We start from the raw sequence: 21950 nt of genomic DNA, 5'->3' as shown, positions 1-21950 counted from the left end.
TAAGCTCCTTGGGGTCCAAGATTGCAGAAAAATATTTTATAATTGGTTATATTATTTTCATTTTTATTGTTCTTTGTTCTCTCCCCACGTTTATACTGATGCTGTACTAGGCGTATGTTCGCTCTCTCTTTCCGTGCAACCTCTGATACCATTGTGATAAAGTTTGAAACTTTAGGCCCATTTCATATAGACCCTTAGATGTGTCCCCTGATTTCTTATCTGGCTTTTTCAGCTGCCTTTAGTCTCTTGTCTCAGATGGGATATCATTACAGAGTGACTGAAAAAGGAATAACATGGAAAAGAAAGGGAGAGACAGCTGAGGTCTGGATGGGGAAGGAGAGAGCTGTGATATTTGAATATTTTGAAAAACTGGAGAAATCCATGGATTGGGGGGCATTATAGCCTTTAAGCAAAGCTCACCAGAGTGGAATGAGCAAGGGCAGGGAATACAGGATCCCGGCAATTGTGGACCTGGCCCCAGGTGGGCCAGCCTTGGTGACTGACCCGGCAGGCTTGGCCGCTGCTCCTTCTGTGTGAAAGGTCGGTTGGGTTGTGCATCTGTGTTTGGTAATGCGATTGTCCTGCACAGCCACACAGAAATTCTTTGCGTTTGTGACTGTTTCTGCAGCACAACAGGAAGAGCTGATCTGGTGATTTTCTAAATAATTATCTCAGTGTAGATGGCCAGCAGGATAATTCAGACTTAAATGGAAATGATTTTATCTTAGATTGTTCACTTTAGCCAACCACATTGGTAGGATAAATGTTGCCAAACTTCAGTTTACTTTTGTGCTGTTTAGACACACTTCATATGGTGCTTTGTTTTAAAAGACCTCAAAGTATTTTTATGGAAGCATTTACAGGAAGTTTGGTTCTCGAGGGCTAAGGCAAAAATATTATTACTCCTTTGGTAAATGGATTAATCCCAATCTGCGTTTGAAGACAATAGCCTAATTTAGAGCTGGCATTAACTATGGAATGATTCGGGTCTTTCATAGATACAGTGTCTAATTCAGGAACTTTGCTGTTGTTGGCAATCACGCTGCCTTGATTTAGGTGGGACAGGGATCAGGGATTAAAGGGCTCTACTCAGGAGGGACGTAGACAAGTTGGTCTGCAGTGAAAACCAAGACATTGCTGGAAAATTTATGGTTAAGACCAGGGAAGTCGGGAGAGTTAGACAACTCTGTCATTTATTAATTTACTGGCCTGTGCAACATGTTTTACTTTCGAAAGCTGATCCGTGACCTCTGAAAGGATATGTCTTCAAGCTCTGTATTTTTTTTCCTTCATATAAAATAAGGATATTCTGCTTACAGTATTCTAAAAGAGAAAATTGAAATAAAGAGGGAAAAAAAGATCCATGAGATCCAGATCCGTGAAAAAAATTTTTGCTTTTTTTCTCTGTTCCCATTTTGTGTACCCCGAAGGCTTGATGTACAACCTCTTCATTACAAATATTTCCCTGGAAACCAAGTGAGGGCAACTTATAAAACATTTTTTTTTTTTAAACCTTGTATTGCGTTTTCCTGAAAACTCTCCCAGCACACTGCTCAATCCTTATAACACACGCATCCAACCAGGGACTCTTCAGCTGTGGGTGGGTGTCTTTTGCACTGCTAACCCAGCTGGGCTTGTAGTACATTTTAGGTCTTGGTGACTCACAGTCTATTTGTTTTGTTGCCTCATTTAAATTGTGGTATCATAAATCACTCCATTTTTTAATCATTTGAGTAGCAAACACCCCAAAGCATTAAAGTTAAACAATGTTAATGGGGATTTACTTTGGATGCCATTGTTTTAGTATGACAAATGGCCATGCATCAAGCTGCGTAGCACAGTTTATTTATGCAGACATAATTAGGCCTTTGAAATGAAATATACAGTGAGCCATTTGCCAGAAATTCAAAGCCTACTTGACATGGTTCCTCCTCCAATGTTACTCCTTCTATGTGCTTAATAGGCTTAAAGCAAAATATAAGCTGGATGAATACCCTTGGTTGGGGGAAATTTTAACTTGGTTTAGGAAAGAAGTTACCTGATATTCAGAATGGAACACTTCCTCCTCCACTTCTTTGGCCTTTTTTTTATGGCTTCCAGTAGAAGAGACTTGAAAGTTAGAAAACAATTTTTGTTTTTCGGTTTCCGTTATCACAAAAAGAAGCAGTTTCCCAAAGTGGTCTTATTGAAGAGAGAGAAGGTTTCATGCTCTGAAGGATATTGAGACTCCGGAGAGAAATTGTGAATGTTCTTTCTCAGAGATCTCGGAGAACAGCATACGTATGCTCATTTTCAGGACCTTGTCCGGACACTAGGGTCCTGTCCCTACCCCTGTATATTTATTCTGTTGTGCTTGTGTGTGTGTGTGTGTGTGTGTGTGTGTGTGTGTGGGCGAGGGGGTAGGAGACGTAGTAGTTCATTTACGGCTGGACAGATACTGCTTTAAGGTCGTAATTACTTACATTTTAGTAGTTAGGAAATAGGGACTAAGTTGGCATGGCAGACAAGTTCTGGGAATGAGGAACCAATATGCAAGGAATTCTCACAAATTCATTTCAGCTTCTCACTCGTGTTCGATTATGACTAGGCCCAATCTTCCTCATTAATCTGAGAGGGTGTAGGGTAGTATCAATAAAGGCAGAAAGAGGGACCAGGATTTCATGAGTTATGTCATATTTGTGGCAGTCATTATATTTCTTGCTTGGTGTGAAATGTCAAAGGAGATAGGTGACTCCTTAAAAGTCCGAAAGCAGGAGTTGTCAATACTAATTGATCATGATTTTTCTGGTGAAGTTTCCAATGTAGCATCTCTGTAGGGGCCGAGACCCCTGGCAGTGACCAGTGGACCAGTACTGTTTGGGTGAGCTTTTTCTCTGGGTTTAGCTAATTCGTTATGGAAATGGTCCCCTGCCAGCCACCTCCATATCTAGGTTTTGATACACTCTCAGAATCAACCCAGTTCTTTTAAGATATTACCAGTTTCTCAGATTTCATTTTAACCAAGTTTTGTCTGGTTAAGCAAGATATATATCCTGGACAACAGATGATACATATTTCTACATTTTCTTGGAATATAGGAAATAGGATTAATTTTAAGGAGAATATTTCTAGCCAATAACAAGAATTTCCAAAGGTTTTATACCAGTCCCTACCTTTGTTTCCAAAAAAGAAATCTTCCACCTACTAACCTGATTTTAGCCTCCCATGAGTTACTATCATGATCATAATCACTAAGACACTTCTTGTGTGTTATAATGTGACACAAAGTGGTTTCTCCTGTTGATGGAATGCAAGTTGACAAGTGTTTATTGTTTTGGTACAAATGACTGAGCAGTAAATAAAACTGAAAACTCTGACTTTCAAAATTTAGACAAAAACCTCAGTCTACTCCCAACACTTACTTTCATTTATGCTTTTCACAAGAAACACTTGGCAAATCTGACAGTTGAGGTGGAAGGAAAAAAAAAATCAAGAGGTTGGGGAAGAGTTCTTGTTTCTGATTCTTAGAACTGTAAGTTTGAGGGTAAAAGATCTGGTCTCTATGCAGCATCATTGAGAGAGGAAATGGAGAAGTGACTGCTTGTTCAGGGTTGAAAAAATGAAAACACTGTTAGTTATGAGACTTAACCCTTTTCAAGGTTTGTTAACTTTTAAAATCTATGTCTGGAAAGATCTGTGGATGAAAACAAGGCAGAGCATTTTGATCCTAAAAGAGACCTTCTAAAGAAATGATATTCTAAGAGCTTTCTCAGGTAATATGCTACTATGAAAGAATTTAGGACCCTATCAAATCCAGGACTTGGTATACAGAGTATCATTAAGAAGCAATACCTTCCCATTCTAACTGCAGCAGGACTCTCCTGAGGTGTTCAGTAAGGCTGTAGGTCTGCCCTGCAGCCACTGAATCCGGTGTCTGGAAAACACCTTGTATTGTACACAAGCACAATTTGAGGGCATTTATAAGAAAGGTTATCGTGTGGGCTTCCCAAGCATCTTTCTTCCTTCTAGTGCTATGCCAAGAATAAACCTTTCTGTGAAAGGAGCTACGTGGGATAATAGAATGAATAAGGCCTTCGCAATTATACAGGTTCAAATCCTGACTGTACTTGGTGTGACTTAGGCAAGTCACTTTTAACTTTTCTTAGCTTCAGTTTTGTCATTTGTAAAATGAGGAATACCAATCTTACCTAACTTTGATAAGAATTAAATAAAACTAAGTTATATAAATTTTGTAGCATGTTGGTTGACACGTAGTAGGTTCTCTGCAAATGTTTCCTTCCCTTCATTGCGTTAAAACAATTTTTTTGATTTTGAAGTTCTGTTCCACTTAGAATCTAAGCCAGAGAGAATCAGAAAACCCAGTATTTCAAACCTAAGCAATTCCAGTTTATAAAAATAGCCTCTGAACTGGCCGACAACCAACCTCTTTTCTTTCCTTCCTTCCTTCCTTCCTTCCTTCCTTCCTTCCTTCCTTCCTTCCTTCCTTCCTTCCTTCCTTCCTTCCTTCTTTCCGTCTTCCCTCTCGCCCTCCCCCAGCCCCTTCATCTCTTTCTCAACAGCACTTAGCCCTGAAACACATTTTGAAGAACCGGGAAATCCTCAAGCATGGGGAATAACTAATTTCTTAATACATGTGGAAGTGCATGTATGCTTTTGGATTAGAATCCGGCACAGAGGATCTTTTTTCATAATGGCTTTAAATTCTCTCATTTATTTAGGGATATTTTTTAAATGATATAGTACATGTGCTCCATTAAAGTGTTTATAGTATTAAGAGCTTAAAAATTGCATTAGAGCCAAAAGATAGTCAATAAGCAGTTACTAATTCTCTCAAGAAATTGTCTGAGAAGTTTCACAGCTGTAATTGCACTTGAATTTTTTCATTCTTAATAACACAATATTCCCGGCTACTATACTCTGTTCATTATGTTAAAAAATTATCATTATCAATATTAACAGTGTTTACTGTGTGCCAGGCATTGTTCTGTACACTTTGTACACGTTATCCATCTTAGTCCTTGAATCATTCCTTTGAGGGTAGTTTTAATTACTTCCATTTTATACATCAAAAACAGAGTCCCTAAGAGGCTATATCTAGTCATAAATTTTAATATCTGTCTTTCTCCGTAGACTGAATAAAAGCAACTTGAGGTCAAAGGTCATATCTGACTCAAATGTATATCCTGAAGTTTTAATAAATATTTGCTGAATGAACAATGATGATGGGAGTTATTTATCCATATTGAGTGCTTGTTATGTGCTTGGTACAGTGTCAGATGTTTTGCATCTAAGATGACTTAGGTTTGCATCTCAGCTTTGTCCCCTAATAGAAGTGTGTCCTTGGGTGAGTTGCCTAGCCTTTCTGTGTCTCAGATTCCTCAAAGGCAAAATGGGCATAATAATGCTATCTTTCCCATAAGGCAGTTAAGGATTAAATGTCTCCTTCCAAAGTATGTGCTTTTTTCATAATACCTATCTTTCTTTTTAAAATTTTATTTGCATATTTTAAAATAAAAATTGTATAAATATGTACAACATGATAATTTGATATACGTATACATAGTGAAATGATTACTATAGTCAAACTCATTCATGTATCATCTCTTCACAGTTACCGTTTTTTGTGTGTGTAATGAGCAGACCTGAAATCTACTCTCTTAGTCTATTTTCAGTGTTCAATATGGTATTATGAAGTAGAGTCATCACGTGTGTAGGTGAGCTTTCTTGATGTCATACTTAAAAATGTTCATGTAGAGAGAGCCAAATTTCCTTTCTCTGTTATTTGAGCTAACTTCCCACATTGTAGTCTTTTCAGGGCTAAGAATCTCATCCATTAACACGTGGGGTACATAAATGTGGAGAAACACCTCAGGCCTTTCAGAATTAGAATTTTTGCTGGCTCAACCTTCACATAAGCAGGCTAAACAAATTCCTCTGTCCAAATAACAATGAGTTCTGTGGGGTTTTTTTTTGTTTGTTTCCTCTTCCTAACTTATCAAAGAGAAGTTTCCAAATCTTGGATGTTCTGTAAGTACCTTCTAATGGGTTTCCTTGTTTAGTTTTTCACAAGAGTAGGTATATCATCCCCATATCTCTGGTTGAGCACTCTCAAAGTGTGTTGACATTTCAGGAAGCTTTGAATGTTTCTAAAAGCATCAGAGTTTGTAGCTGAGTGGTTGGCTCAGACTCAGAGAAATCTGCCTACTCAAGATAGTTTCCAAGGATGATTTCTAATGATAGAATTGTGGTTGTACACACATATGTGTCTTCACAGGTCAACAGACCCTTGGCATTTTCTTGTTATTTTAGAGGTTTTAATTATTATTTTAAAAATTAGCTCCCAGATATAGTATTAACTTTTTGTGTTTTTTTCTATTTTGCCAAGATATAGATACTATATTTTTACAGTTGTTGAAGTTTGATAAACTCTCACATGTTATCTTTAACAAATATTATCTAGAAGGCTGCTTTCTGATGAACAGGACATTTTGTCCATCCAATTCTCCTAGACCATGAAGTGTGCAATGTTCCTATAATTATCTCCCAAATAAAGGGCCTTGAAAGGAGAGAGGACACATTAATATTGATAACACATTTCATGTTTTGGAAAGAAGATGCAAAGTCGGTCATACCTAGTGTGAGATGGCTGTGAATATGGGAGTCAAAAGAAAATAATTACTTGATTGCAAAAATAGTGTTTATCTTCTTTCTCATAATCTCCTTTTCCATTTAAAACAAAGCTTCTTATTATCATAGGTGATGCATTTTGCCAAACTAAGGAGAGTAGTAGGAATCTCATAAAAATTCTTTCTGTACAAACGTGTGCTTCTCATACAACTGAGGGAAATAACGACCTGTCATAGTACTAGTAGTCTTCTCCTTTTGAAATAGAATCAGAGTCATAGCTTCCATCATAGGAAAGGGGAAAAAAACAAAAAAAAGGTTTGGTAATTTATTGCACTTTCTTGAAAAAAAAACACAAAACAACAAGACAAAACTGAAATATCCCTTTTCATTAAAAGTCAGAATTAGTATGGCAAATAGAATCCAGAACTCCAGAGCTGTCACTAGGGTGAACCTTTTGATAAATTGGATCTTGATATTTACAAAATCTATTAAAATACAACCAATAGTGTGTTTGTTTATATGTTGACAAGATGATCTACACCCTGAAGGTCAAGGGTGATTTGAACTGTTTATGGTGTTCTTGTCAAAGTAGTGAAAAAAGAGGGGGGGGGGGAGTATTTAAACAGTTTTGATGGAATAATGGCTTCACCACAAGTGTGACAGCAAATGCATGGATCATCTTGAAAAACTTCAATTGATTTGAAACAAAAATCTGTGATGTTTATAATCAAAAAAAAAAAAAAAAAAAAGAAAAGAAAAGAAAAAATGAAAGTTTCTCTTCCTTTCGTGCATGTTAAAAAAATTGGCAGCTCAAATGGAAAAACAAATAGTGAAATTCAACAGAAAAGCATTGATTTAACTTCTTGGGTGGTTTATCTAATGCCACAACGAACTTTTCATTCTGTCTTGTCATTTATTAATTACCCTGTTTTAATCAAACCAGTAAAGGATCACATTACAATTTTTTGGGTTACTTCTGTATAAATAGTTCCAACAACTCAAAGTCACTTTGTCCTTTTACCAAATATCTTTCTCTAATTGTCAGCCAAGTTGTAGTTCTTTTCCCCTTGTAAAAACTCAGACTGTATCTGAAAAATAAATGTGGGGTTTACATAATATTTTTCCTAGCATGATTTTACCACTGCATTTGGGTTCCTTGTTCTCTTTTTCTTAACGATTGTACTGGCCTTAATTATTGGAGACTTTAACTCTAAAAGAATGTGGATTCATTCAAAATCAGTTAAGTTTTTCAGTTGAGATCTTTAGTACTTCAAATCGATATCTAGAAGAAGTGGAATAAAAATTGTACATGTTAATTTTAAGGTAATAGATTAATTTCAAGGTAATAGATTAAGTTTACTTTAATGAAGAGTGTTGGTATGGTCTATTAACAAAATATGAATTAGTATAAGTAGATGGATTTAGATGTTACATCCTCACCATCTACTTAGAAAGCATTTTAATTTTTATGTATTTTAAGTTATAGCAGCAGACACAAAGCTAATTTTGGGGCACATTTGAATTTATTTTTGAAAGGAACTGAACTTTTTATGTTTGTCATAAAATGGATTGATAAAATGAAATTAAGCCAGAATAATTGTAAACAGACAACAAAATATTTACTTCATTATCTCTACCAATCATGTCCTGCATAAAATTTCTGCTAAACTATATGTAGTTTATCACCCAGGAATTAATTCTTTGAATACATTTCAATTAATTGGTTCATCTCCAGTTACTACTCACTCTGCAGAGATGCGTGAGAGAACGTTATATAAGACATCAGTGTATTAAGAAACTAATCACATTGCAATGCAAGGACGTTTAGCTTGCAGTGATTTCCACATTTAGCCTCTACAGGCCATAAGGAAAACCAGATCTTATCAAAATAAATGCATAAAAGGGCAAAAATGTTCTTTAAGAAAAGAAAATCAATCCCTGTTCTCCTTAAGTAATTCAAAGCTTTTGTTGAAAACACATCTCTATGATTGTTCTTGACTTAACAGATCATGGTCAGCCTAGAATTAGCAATTGTTAGATGGTTTACATAGACTGGAAACCGTAGTGAGATAAAATATCTGAAAGTATTGTGAAAACAATAAAGTCTTACTACACAAGTGCAAAGTGTTGTCCTATGAACGGGAATGAAACCACCCTAGCCTGTGTGCATTTAAAACCTTTTGCTCCTCCTATCCGAGGAAGGCTTGCTTAGAAATCAGCAACTCAGATAAAAGTGTTAGGGGCAAATCTTTAAGGAAATAGAGATAGGATTGTGAAACTCACCATGCTACAAAAGCTAAGCCTGGTCCCCCAAGACAAAAATAAAGCACAAAGGCATCCCTGGCTGCAGGAGTGATCGTAGGAATGTCTCCCCCAAGGTGGCTCTTCTGTGTGCACGTTCCCGGGCTGTGGTTCAGCTTCGGAGTAAAGACTGTGGATTTAATTCAACGTTCGGCTGTGTCCATTAATGGCTGCTATAGACAGGGTGTAGGTGATGCAACGTTACCCCAAACCACTTTCGACTCCCTAGGCCAGCTCCCCGGGAATTACTTCTAAGCCACTAAACTATATCTAAAGCTGGTGAACCGCTCCTGATTGCTTTGAAATAAAACAAATAATTTAAGAATTAAAGTTTCTGTATCCCGTTATCCAACTCGTTAAGTCATCTCAAGCTGCTGAATTTAGGATGAATTTTCAAATTCCTGAGAATCTATTCATACACGTTTCACACACACACACACACACCCCCAAACACATATATTTATCCATGTTACAGAAATACTAAAATAACCAGACCCATCTATTTGGACAGCAGAGTTCAACATCATTATTTTAGAGTTTCATTCGTTTGTTTTGTTAACTGTCACACTGCCTTCGGATATTTTAAAAAAGTTTTTATTTTTCACTCTTACTAAGTAAAGGAAATTAAAGCACTAAAATTATATTTGCAGGTGGTCTAAGATCTTACAGTAAAAATGAAACTTCCTTGTTTGGCGAAATCTCACTGTTCTGCTACACATGTATGCATTTTGCAGAGGTCTCTGTGAAGTGCGATTAACTAGGTTTCTGGTGAGAGTTTCAGGGAAGATTTAAATTATAAGGCTATTGTTGCCAGCTCTGTCCCACTCTGAACTCAGACTTTTATCTCCTTTTGGAAATCATTCCATTTACAAGTTTTAAGGCTATGATCATATGACTACAATTTTGAATGTATTTTTTGGCACGTTGTATGGTGTAACATGAACTACATAGGCCTAAAGTGAATCACACCACTTCTATTTTATTTCTGCCCTGTTTTAATGTGTTTATGGGGTTCATGATGGTCCAGAATGGCAGTGAAATATACGATGTTATTAACCGAATTCAGTAGACTGTTTTACAAAGTAGATACCCAAGAGGGAAATCAAAGTGTTTCTAATTGTTATTATTTTCTATTCTTTTGTAGAAAGAATGAAAACGTGAAAAGAAAAAAAAAAAAAAACAAATTAGAAGCTATTTAAGTAGGTAGTAAAATATAGCAGGTTACGCATATACTTTAGTACATTTGACTTTATTTTGGGACATTTTGGCCGCACTGTTTCTTTTTAATTGTAATCCTTTTTTGGGAGGGAAGAGGCTGGGATACAATGTTATTTGGATTTTTTGTCGTTGTTACTCGTGGTACTGTTAAAATGTTTAATATTGCTGATCTTATATATGCTGAATTTAGGCAAAAGAATACATGTTGCTGTGTATTTCTTTTCCGTTTTCTTATCATTTTCCAGCTGTCATTCACTTTGATACTATTTTTTTGGTGTTCTCTCTCTCCATCCGTCCCACTGTCTCTTCACATGCTCAGAGTTCTGCCAGTAAAATGTGCATGGGAACCGTAGCGGCTGAGAGGCACCCCAAATTTGTAGAATGGTGTAGTGACGAAGCCCACACTCTGCAGCCAGTCTCCTGGGACTCCAATTCCCAGCTACGTCACTTTCTAACCAATTGTATAATCTTGTGCCGGTTACTTCTCTTCATGCCTCAGTTTGTTATCTGTGAAACATGTGAATGGATGGTTGTGAGCATTAAGGTATAATATGGTGCGTCCTTGGAACCGTCTCTGGCACAAGGTAATCACTAGATACACGTTTGCTGTCATTTCCCAGCATGCTCATTGCCCAGTCACTTGCACTTTTGTGTGCACAGTGATGAGGACAAAGGAGCACTAAATTGCGAGTCCAGAAACCCAAAGTCTGGATCTGGTTCTGCTCTGATTTACTGGACGAGGTGACTCTGCAAATCATTCTAGGAGTCCTGGGAACATCAAAATTTTGAATTTAGAAGAGACTTGACATTACCCTGACATTTTACTCATGCATGAGCAAACCAGGAGATCCACAGAGCTTGCAATTACTTGCATCTAGTACATCAAACCCACAATTTTATAAATGTTATTGGTTATGGTGAGGCTAATGTGAAAAATTGATTTAAAGTCATTTAAAGAAGAATATTAAGTACATGATGGTACAGATAGTGTAAAGATAAAGTGAAAATTATCAATGCTGATACTCAGGTATGGGGTATCCGGCCTATTCCAGGTTCTCCCGATCCCTTTCGGCTTGAGAGCCCACATGCTTTTCTATAATTGAAGATGTTTTTTAAATTTATGATTATACCTATGTCCAAAGATAAGGCACTTCTTAGGCCTGAGTTTTTTCTATTCTAGTAACTTAAAAAAAAAAAAAATCAGAGCACAAGTGAATATTGGTTAGCCATGTGACATACTGTTCTGGAATCCTAATTGCAGAAAGAAGCAGTAGTTGTTGGCAGTTGCACCACATTGGGGGAAGTGTGAAACGCACTTTAGAGGGAAAAGGCAGATATGAAAACCAAAATGTCAGGAATGGTTCTGATAGCGGGCGGGTTATCTTATCACACGCATACGAACATTTACTCATTCACTTTCTGCCAAGATGGTTCAGCCCCTATGTCATCTCTCTTTATCTGTGTGTACACACAGGTAAGCCCTACTTCACACAGTAGCTATATTTTTGAAATGTTATAAATACTTGGAATTTGTGTTATTCAAATCATTCTTTAGAACTCTGAGGAAGTTGGGTGTTCTAAGGAAAACTAGTTAAGTCTTTTTCAAGAAAAAGCACTCCTTTTGGAAATTTGGATTTTTATATGTCACATTTGCTTAACACATAGCAGACATAATCAGAATGTCCAAAATTGGGGCATATTGGCTAACAAGTGTTTGGCGTTGTTTCAGTTGTTTGTGCTGTTGGTTGTTTTTGAAGGCATGGAGGGAAGCCATTGGACACGTGTGCTGCTCTCTTACTGACCCCTGTCCCCTCCCCCCACTTTTTAAAGTACACTAGGTCATTTTTTAAGTAAATAAAAATTCAAACATTAAATTTGCAGTTCTTGGACAAATAAGAAAAAGGAGAGGTTGTTGATTCTACCTCAAACTAGGGACTTAGCCTGGCCCAAATCAGTTTTAAAGTATAATAATGGAATTTCTTGGTAGGTTCTTAAAGCCTCCTTTTCCAGATGGTCTGCGAACCGATCTTCTCATGTGGTCAATCAGAAGGAGTACAGCCTGTAATTTACAGATAATATTTAGTGAAAGTTATGACTTGTCATTGTGTTGTTAAATTAGCATCCATTTTTTTTTAATTTTGTTTTTTTTTCAATTTTGTTTTTTGCATGGTGAGCTTGAGCGAGAGGAAGATGTGAACAGTGGAGGCCATAGTGTCTTTGCTGTTCTTGAAAGGGTCATTGGAGAATCGTTTCTGTATTGGCATATGCCGAACCCAGCTTTGCTGACCCAGCTTCACTCAGTGTTGTGCAGGCTGTGTTGGACCCTGGTGACTTATTTCTATAAAATCACTGTATCTACTGTTTTGATTTTATTAACTGATCCAGCCAGTGCTTAAAATGGGGGGCTATCGGAACTTTCGGTTTATTATAGGCACAGAGTTGAATTGAAAAAAGACAGAGATTCTGGAACCACATGAGTTGAACTAAATAGGAACGAGGAGGATGAGGGTTGAGCTGGGTGATGGGGGAGCACGACCTGGAAGGAGGCAAGATGGGTAGCACAGAGGATGCTGCCAGAATGGCCTTCGTATGATATAATTATTCAAAACTGAATTATAAAACCAAGGAAGTACCATCATGAGAAGCTTGACAGCCTTTGTACTTTTCTCTACCTCAATAGAAATACTTAATTTCTGTTATCACCCTTGTAACAACTACCAGAATTAACCCTAAAAAATAATTGACTTCGTTTTCACAATTTGGGAAAAGATGCTGACATAATAGTAGCCCTTATCACAAACTGCAGTATGCCCTGCCTTCGATGGTTTTTTAAAAAAAGGAATTGTGTAATTGGTAGTTATAGCTGGTCTCAAACCATTCAAAAATATTCTAAGCACTACTGTAAGCTCATAGACTTCCTAATGACATCATAACGTCAGATCATAATTATGTCATAATTAAATAATAATTACTGTGGCTTATGGAAAAATGGGTTATGTTCTAAGATACAGTAACATCTTTAATCTGAAATTATCTGTGCTTTGCCAAATCGACTTGTCTGTATTTTCTTTCACAAAACATTTGGTCTCAATTGTAGTTTTCTTTCTTTAAAAAAAAAAAAGTTCAGAAAAAGTTCAAAATGACATGGTGAAATATATGTTTGTTTGGAAAAATAAGCTGGTTATTACCATGGCAGCTATCTTAAAATTTTAGGGTTATATGATATAGTTTTTATATTAATACCATCTTTGAAATTTATTTACATGAGGTAACAGCTCCAGTTTTTACATTACATCCTTGAAAGCAAAACTGTACAAACTAGCCAAGATTCATGCAGCTTCTAAGCAAGAGAAAATTATTAAATTTAAGGAAAATAAAAGATATTTGTTGCGTTTTAATTATGTCATTTAGAATTTGACATGTATTTAATTTATTACAAAAGAAAGGCAAGGATAGTTTATGGAACAAAATACTCTTACCTAATAAAAAATGACATATCTTGGTAAGGCTACATACTTTTGCTTTCTAATGAGAACAGAGGTCTAAGAAATGGGTTTCATGAATGAGACAGAATCTTTGTATTCCATCTTCCCTCTGGTACATGGAAATGTCATGTGCATTTACTCTTGCTGGGACTTTGGTTTGTAAAGGGTTTAACTGATCAAGAGAAGGCAAGTTGTTAATTCTTAAATAAATTTTAGTGATAAGTATTATTGTTTCTAGAGTTGTTTATTGGCCTAGTCTTTCATCAGACACATCCACTTTTTAAAATTGAACCTCAAATTCTAGGTTAAATATTTTAGTAAACATGAAGTCAATTATTTTTTAGGGGTAATTCTGGTAGTCTTTACAAGGATGATTATTGAAACTGCATATTTCTATTGAGACAGAGAAAAGTAGAAGTTCTGTGAAGCTTCTCATAATTTTACTTCCATGGTTTTATAACCCAGTTTTGAGTAATGATATCCCAAGCTCAGAATTGTTCTGTAACATATATATACACCAAATTCTGATTGTTTTGAGCATATAGGAGTAATATGATTTTTCCCTTTAAATGTTTACTTTAACTTAAAAAATATAGTGTGATCCAATGAGGTAAAAGTGAAATGATTTGGAAATTTATTTTCAAGTTTGAATGTGTCTCCATTAATATTTGAATACATTGGCATTTATATTTTTAATGCAAAACAATTATATAGAAGTTTTTCAGAATTTGTTATTATTTGGCACTTTTAGTATTTAACATAATGGGATCACTAAACTATAGGAAAACAAAATTTTTATTTTCTAGGAATACTCTTTTGTAGCTGCATCTCAGTCACTGTTCTCAGCCCTTTATATTCCTTATTTCTCTAAATCCTTGGACACTCTCAGGTGTTATTGTCTTTTTACACATTAGGATCAAACTGGAGATATTAAGTAATTTGCTTAAAGTCACACAGCTGAGATTTGATTCCTGCCCAGTTCCACTTAACACACAACATGCAAGGATTGAACATTCTGTCACTTTCTTTTGTACTTAGTTTTTCAGAAATACTGAAGAAATACTGAAGTCTTTCAGAAATACCGAAGAAGGAAATTTGTCTTGGAAAGGAAAACCCAAACCCACCAGTAAAAAGCAACGATAATGGTGCTATTTATTGAGCACTTACTATGTGTCAGACACGTATATGGATTATCTCATTTCATCCTCGCAAAAACTCTTTGAAGTTACATTAACACCTTCCTCAACTTACAAATGAGATAAGTGTTTTGCCCACAATGACACAGCTCCTAATTGCTGAATCCAAGATTCAGACCCAGTCTGTCTGATTCTGCTCCATTACCGGGTCTCCATTTCACTGAAATCTAAGTTTATCCATTACACATTTGTACAATTGAGTTTACTTTCAGTTATGTGGAATTTTAAAAAGTATAACTGTGTAAGAGTTTATTCTCGACTTAGTTATACTCTATAGCTTGAAAGGTATAAATTATAATTAAATTTGCACAGGTCTAATAAAAAAAAGTGTGTGATTTATGGTTATGCTCTTCTACCCCCCTTATTGAGCGTCAAAATATTTTTATATGTACTCGAAATGGTTGTGTTATGGCTTTTATCCTTCTGGGTTCCAGCAGCCAAGTACTTATATGTAAGACATATTTACATAGTCATTAATTCAGGAGATCATAGAATTTGGGCTGAGAATCTCAAAGAACATCTAATTTAATGTCATACTTCACACGGGAGGACATGGAGAGTCAGGTTAACTGAGTTGCCTACGTTATAAAGTTAATACCGCCCAAGTAAGAATTAGAACCCAGGATTCCTAATTTGTAGCCCATCTACCAATGAATAAACTAGGAACTATAAAGGCATAAGCCAGAGAAAGATAAACAATGCTTTAATTTATGAAACATTTACATGTTACAAAGCAAGTGGTTCCATTAGATGGGCTGATTTAATGTGATTACATGCTTTCTTTTTAGTAGGAAAAAATGGTGGCATCAAAGGGTTTGCTCAAAGCTGAGAGGGAATCAATGCTTTGTTGTATTAACCACTGACTTACCAAATTCAGAATAGGCAGTGGTCAATGTCCACAAAGCTGCAACACTGAGCCACCTGATACAATCTGGCCCACTCACATGGTCTCTAACCAAAAAATATCTGTCTTATGAAAGAAACCAACCAAAGGACTCTATTCCAGTTGACTTTTCTAGTGGTCCTGGAAATGTGGTCAGAGATTTAGGCAAAATCAATGCATCAAAACACAATTACAATCAAATACAAAATGAAAGTACAGTAAAAGGAACCTAGGAAGCCAAAGAGGAGGAAATGAGAATGAGATCAGGAAATTCAGGGACCAAAGAAACCTGTCAGTCTTTGAAGAGTACCTCCTCAAACATACATAAAACACCCCTAGAATTCTAGCTCATCCACTCATGTTCTTATCTCCATTTTTTCATTCAATACTCTCCTTCTTTCAGAATATATGGAATTTGGCAGTAGTGTGTGTGTGTAAAAACATACCCCCTTTTAGAATCTGCTAAACTCTATGGACCTTCTTCCCAGATTACTTATATGCACATACGCGGTAGGCTCAAAAAATGTAGTGAATGTTTAAATTGAAAAAAAAATTATTATAGTAAAAGACCATTGCTATTAATCCCCCTTAAAATACTCCCCCTCACTTCAAACACACTTATCCCATCATTCTTGCCACTTTCTGAAGCAGTTCTGGAAGTCCTCTTACATGAGTGTCTTTAGTTGTGCTGTCATAGCTGCCTTGATGTCCTGAATCGACTCAAAATGTTTACCTTTCATGGTCATTTTGACTTTGGGGAAGAGCCAGAAGTCGCACAGTGCCAGATCCAGTGAATAAGATGGATGAGGACACACCGTAATGTTTTTATTTGACAGAAATTGCCGTACCAGCAGTGATGTGTGACATGGAGCCTTTCCGTTGTGATCAACAAATAAGGTGACTGCTGCTGCCGAGTGCCATCAACAGAAAAGCAGGGATCTTGAATATGGGAAGTGGTACATCGAACCTTAGTAACAGTGTGTGATAAGTTTCAACTTGTTTGGTGCAGTCAGTTGGATGTGAGCTATGGTTGAGAGAAGGTGTGCTTTAAAGTGTGCCGAAAATCATCCTCCATCATGACAACTCTCCTTGTCACACATTGTTTCTGGTATACGGCAATTTCTGTCAAATAAAAACATGACCGAGTGTTCTTATCCACCTTATTCACCGGATCTGGCACCGTGTAATGTCTGGCTCTTCCCCAAAGTCAAACTGATCATGAAAGGTAAACATTTTGAATCAATTCAGGACATCGAGGCAGCCACGACAGCGCAACTAAAGACACTCATGAAAGTGGACTTCCAGAACTGCTTCAGAAAGTGGCAACAATGATGGGATAAATGTGTTCAAAGTGAGGGGGAGTATTTTGAGGGGGATTAATGGCAATGTATCTTTAAGTGTAATAATTTTTTGTTGTTGTTTAAACATTCACGGTGTTGTTTGATCACACCTTGTACGTCATTTTCTTGAAATTCCAGAGTGTTTGTAGCCTTGTCTGAAACCTCTCTTTGGACCCCAGTGTAAGAGATTGCTTTCTTTTCTTTCAGCCCACAGATGCTTCCTGTGGAAAGAAGAGAATCCTAAGTCTTGCCTAAAAATTAGGGAGCATACAAGTTATAACAATGTGGTAATTAGGTGGTTGCTTTTCTTGGGTGTTGACATTAGTTATACCTCTCCTAACCAGAGGATTTGCAATCCTCATGCCCCAGACGGTCAGGTTTACTGGATCTCTTGGTTGGATTTCCGGGGAATCATGCTTTGTGGACTTGACTACTTATCCAGAAACACAGGGCTGTCTCTCTGTAAGAAAGCACCGTGTCCCAGTGCCGGCTACACACTTGCCAGCCGGTCTGGCCCAACTATGTGAAAGGAACTTTATCAACAAGCCCACACCAGGGCTGTTTAGAGGCCTGGGCCACTTCCATTTTTTGAGGCCCTTGATATATGGAAAAATGAAAAAAAAATGCCAAAACAGGGTTACAAAAACAGGGGTATACTTTAAATGTTTACCTTTAACAACTTAATACTTTTAATACCAGAAACATATAATTGTGCTATTCATAAGTTAGTTACAGGATTTATAAAAATGTTAATTTATGGCTCACTACAGGCAGTGTGGTCTGGTCAAAGGACCCAAGTTGAGAGTGTGCAAAGAAGGCCTCCTTTTAATCCTGTCAGTCTATCTCTGGGATTGTATTTATAACCTCATTTGAAAATGACTTCAAAGGTCTAAATTGGAAGGTCTTTATGAATGTAAGGCAGAGTGGCCCTGCTGGCACCCCTGGAGAGGATCCACAGAAAACTCTTCTGCAGGAGGAGCTGGGTTTGCCCGTTACCAGAGTCCCCTGCCTTTCCCTCTGACTCCCACCCTTCTGCAGAAGCTCTTGTCCTGGAAATGCAGCAGCACAGTCAGCGGCCTCACCCTGGATCGCTACAAGGACCCAAATGGACCATCTATGCCATAGCAAGGGTCCCAGGAATGGTCATTTGTCCTCCCCAGGAGGACTTCAGCCCTTATTATGGTACTTTGAATTTCTTTAAAAGAGCTTTATGCCCCCTTTCTTGTCTCCCTTGAAGATAAATCTCAAAATGCAACTGTTCTTTTCCAGGAGTAGCACGTTGACCTAGGTTCACAGCTAGGAGTAACTGTGGAGGGTAGAAAAAGAGTCACCGAAAGGGAAGACTAGGGAGAGTAACAGTAACCCTCAACAGGGACAGTTTTGGGGGTTGGGATGGGAGGAGAGACCAACATTGGCAGAGAGGCAGGTATGTGCCACGCGACTGACTGAAATCTCCATCCAGGTGCTTTGCAGCGGCCTCAATTCTGCAGAGACTATTGGGCATTTTTTTAAAAAAATAATTGATAGTTTATTAAAAAGCTTGATTTAAGCATCTGCAATGGTGACTTCAACCTCGCCTCCTGGTTCAATACTAATGAAAATAATCCGCTTCACAATCTTAGAAGAACTGTGCGAGTCAATGAGTTGCTTGTGGATCTTCATCTGAAAACATTCCTAAGGCTTAGAACCTTCCCCATGGGGAATTTTCCTTGTAGTGATGCTCAGAGTCTTGGTTGGCATCCCAACTGGTCCTTGCACTTTGAGATTCTTTTCTTTTGTGCTTCTGATCAAGTCAGCACACACCTTCTCTGAGGATTTTACGTTGCAGCTGGTTAGAGTCATTGTAATTCGGTGAATCACCACTTCTGGTTCCATGGGTGTCTTTCCAGTGTCTTTAAAAGCCAGAGCTGCAGCATGTTTCCTGACCAACCAGTTCCTCAGTGAGAGCGAATAGCGAATAGCGGTGAGTCAGGTGCAGGAGTGGGCGGAATGGAGCTCCGCGTTAGCTGTGACCATCCTCCTCCAAGAGTTGTTGGGCATTTTTAAAGGAACTTAAATGTTCTCACCAAATAATAGATAAATATGTGAGAGGTGAGGGCTGTGTTAACTAATTATATGGAGGGGGGATCCTTTCACAATGTATACATACACCAAATCACCACAATGTAACTTTGAATACCTTACAATTTTATTTGTTAATTATACCTCAATACAGCTGAAAAAAAAAAAAAAAAAGAAACAAGAACTAAGGGGGGAAAATAATAATTTTAGCCAGTGAGGCAAAGCACCCTTTTTCAGGTATCATTGCATCCCTTAAAATTCTCCCAGTTGGATATTCAGTTCTCCTCTAACTCTGTTGACCTGCCCAGACAGCAAAGAGGCATGGTCCAGCCCTTCGCTTGCATACCTAGAAGTTATCCTATCCTTTCATCTGTATCCTTGTAACTGTCCATCCTTTTGTCTACGTACCCACCCATCCATCCATCCATCCACCCACCCACTCTCCCACCCACGAAACCAACCAACCACCCAACCAGCCAACCAACAGACATTTATTCAACACTAGGTACCAGGGGTACGATAGCAAACAAGACAGATTTTTATCTTTGCCTCATTGAGGTTATAGTTTGGCAGATTTTAATCAAACATTTACTTAATGCCACCTTCACAGTCCAGAATTTGTGTAAATCACTAGCTTTAACTTTCGCTTTAAGTCCTGATGTCCTGTTTGTAAAATTGGAATGGATGACCCTCCCACACTTAGGAACCCATTCTAGACATCAAATGTCAAAGTTGGGATGGGAAAATCTACAGATTGTGGTGCCAGAATAAATGTCTTCTGATTTGTTTATGTGTGTATCTCTTCTCATGAACTGTCAATTACTTGAAGGCAAGGCCTGGATCTTAAGTTTTTGATGGTTTGTGTTAAGCAGTGACTGGCACATAGTAGCTGCTTACTAAATGTTTGTTGAAAGAATGCCTTCTGGGAGGTCAGAAAGTCTACCTTTAAAGCTACTGCCATCACCTTCTATCTTCAGTACCTCATCTCCTACATCTTGATGGGGAGGAGAACTGTGGCAAACCAGTGTGCTTGTTCAGTCCTCTGCACAGCGGTGCAACCCTTCCTTTAAGAAAAAATGGTTCAGAGAAGCCAAAATCCATCTCTCCATGTCTCTTGTTCCCAGCACAAACTTGGAATTCCAGTAGGTTTTTCCTGTAAGCACTTATGTTGGGAGGAGAGCAACTTCAGGGGGCTCTCCCAAGGGACATGCCTGGTCTAGGCCAGTTGTGCCCCTCACACTCTCACTTTCTGGAGCACCGTGAATTTGAGAGTTGATTCCGTCTCTGCCATTGTCCTAGGACCCAGGGCAGGATGGTGTAAATTGGGAAATGAGTGCAAGCTCAGTACCGTCCCGATGTGACGTAAGGAGTGTCTTCTAAATTATTTAAGATCTGAAAATCTAAATTATTTAAGATCTGTTTTCTACCCTGGGCAGATGGTCGCTTTCCCCTTAATAAAGTGTGTCTGACAATCACACTTTATTGGTGTGGTTAGGAAAAGAATGTCGTACACTTAGGAAAACATAATAATTTAAAGAGTGACACATTTCAGCAAAGAAATAAAGCTGTAGACTGCTCTGCAAAGAAGTAAAACCATAGGAAACCATTACTTCATTGGGACAAATATTTTGTGTCTTCAGAAATTTCTTACTAAAAAAAGCTGGTGAGTTCTAGGGCGCAGTGTGTGTGTGTGTGTGTGTGTGTGTGTGTGTGTGTGTGTGTCTGCACATACATGGAAGTAGCCTCCGTCTGACTTTTTTAGGGATATTCCCTACTTACTACCTTGTAAATATTTAATATGATTCTGTCTAACATAGCAGTTTGCACCTAGGCTTCGGTCCAAGCTTCTCCTTGGAAATCGTATTCTTCATTAGCCACCGTGCTGAAGTGTCAAATGAGTAATAGTTTTCACCAAGGTCTATGTAGTGTTACACCCACTAAAATTTATAAGCCCCACATTTCCACTACGGTAAGGGTTAAATAGTATTCCGTAAGATGCATTTCATGAACCATATGGAGAATTCAAGGGTGTGCCACAGCGTGTGCAATAGCTTTAATGCGCGATTTTACAGTTTTCAAGTGCAGAACTATTTGGTGTACTATTATGGATAATGTGCAAATCCCATCAGCTCACACCGGTAATATTTCTAGAATTATTTTAACAAAATGTTGGTCCCCGTTCTTGTTTGGTGGAAAACTAAGGCTCTGTTTTTCCGCGTGGAGGAGCGTGTTAATTCAGATTTCCCTGTGGTTTATTTTCCAAAATTGATACTTTCTCACACATAGCCTGTTTTTGATGTTTATTTTTTTCACGACCCACCTTTACTGACGAGAGAAAAGATGGTGAATAGCTGTGCATGGTTGCTAGTCAGTCTGAGATGAGTCTCAAGGCAGGAGTCTCTGCTGCTAAATGCTGAGATCTAGTTCCGACTGATCCCTTTCCTCCTCAGCAAAAGTGAAAATGAGAGAGAAGACTGAGAAAGGCCGGAATATGGGAGGCTCACTGGGAACTGAGCCGTTCTCCTCTGTCATCTCAGTACGTGGGGAAATACTTGGTAGTAATGTGAGCTGCCCTTTGTTTATAATACACACAGTTCATTGCAGCAATCTTTATAAGCCCCCAATGGCACTTAATAAATATGAGAAGATACGGGCTTTCTTGATTACTTAGATCTAAATGTTTATTCAAGCTTTCATGAGAGTTTTTCTTCTTTTTTTACACAGGGTTCTCTCCACTGAATAAATGTCCATTTTAAACTGTAGACTCAGTACATGTGAAACAAATTTTCACAAGACCTAAGTTCATTTCATTTGTAAATATATTTAATAGAGGTCAGGA

The 21950-nt window shown here is 37.7% G+C and overlaps 1 protein-coding gene and 1 pseudogene across 2 annotated transcripts in view; one reads left to right on the top strand and one right to left on the bottom strand.

Annotated features, from left to right (window-relative positions):
* The window catches only part of PRDM6 (PR/SET domain 6), a 96276-nt gene that overhangs the window by 32589 nt on the left and 41737 nt on the right, over positions 1-21950 (top strand). The gene's annotated exons all lie outside the window — the stretch shown is intronic.
* On the bottom strand, positions 18596-20402 carry LOC109445568 (small ribosomal subunit protein uS10; annotated as a pseudogene).

Source organism: Rhinolophus sinicus, linkage group LG03 (assembly GCF_036562045.2).
Source record: "Rhinolophus sinicus isolate RSC01 linkage group LG03, ASM3656204v1, whole genome shotgun sequence".
Taxonomy (NCBI): Eukaryota; Metazoa; Chordata; class Mammalia; order Chiroptera; family Rhinolophidae; genus Rhinolophus; species Rhinolophus sinicus.
Note: the sequence above shows the minus strand (reverse complement) of the source record. Positions and strands in the feature narration are given on the sequence as shown.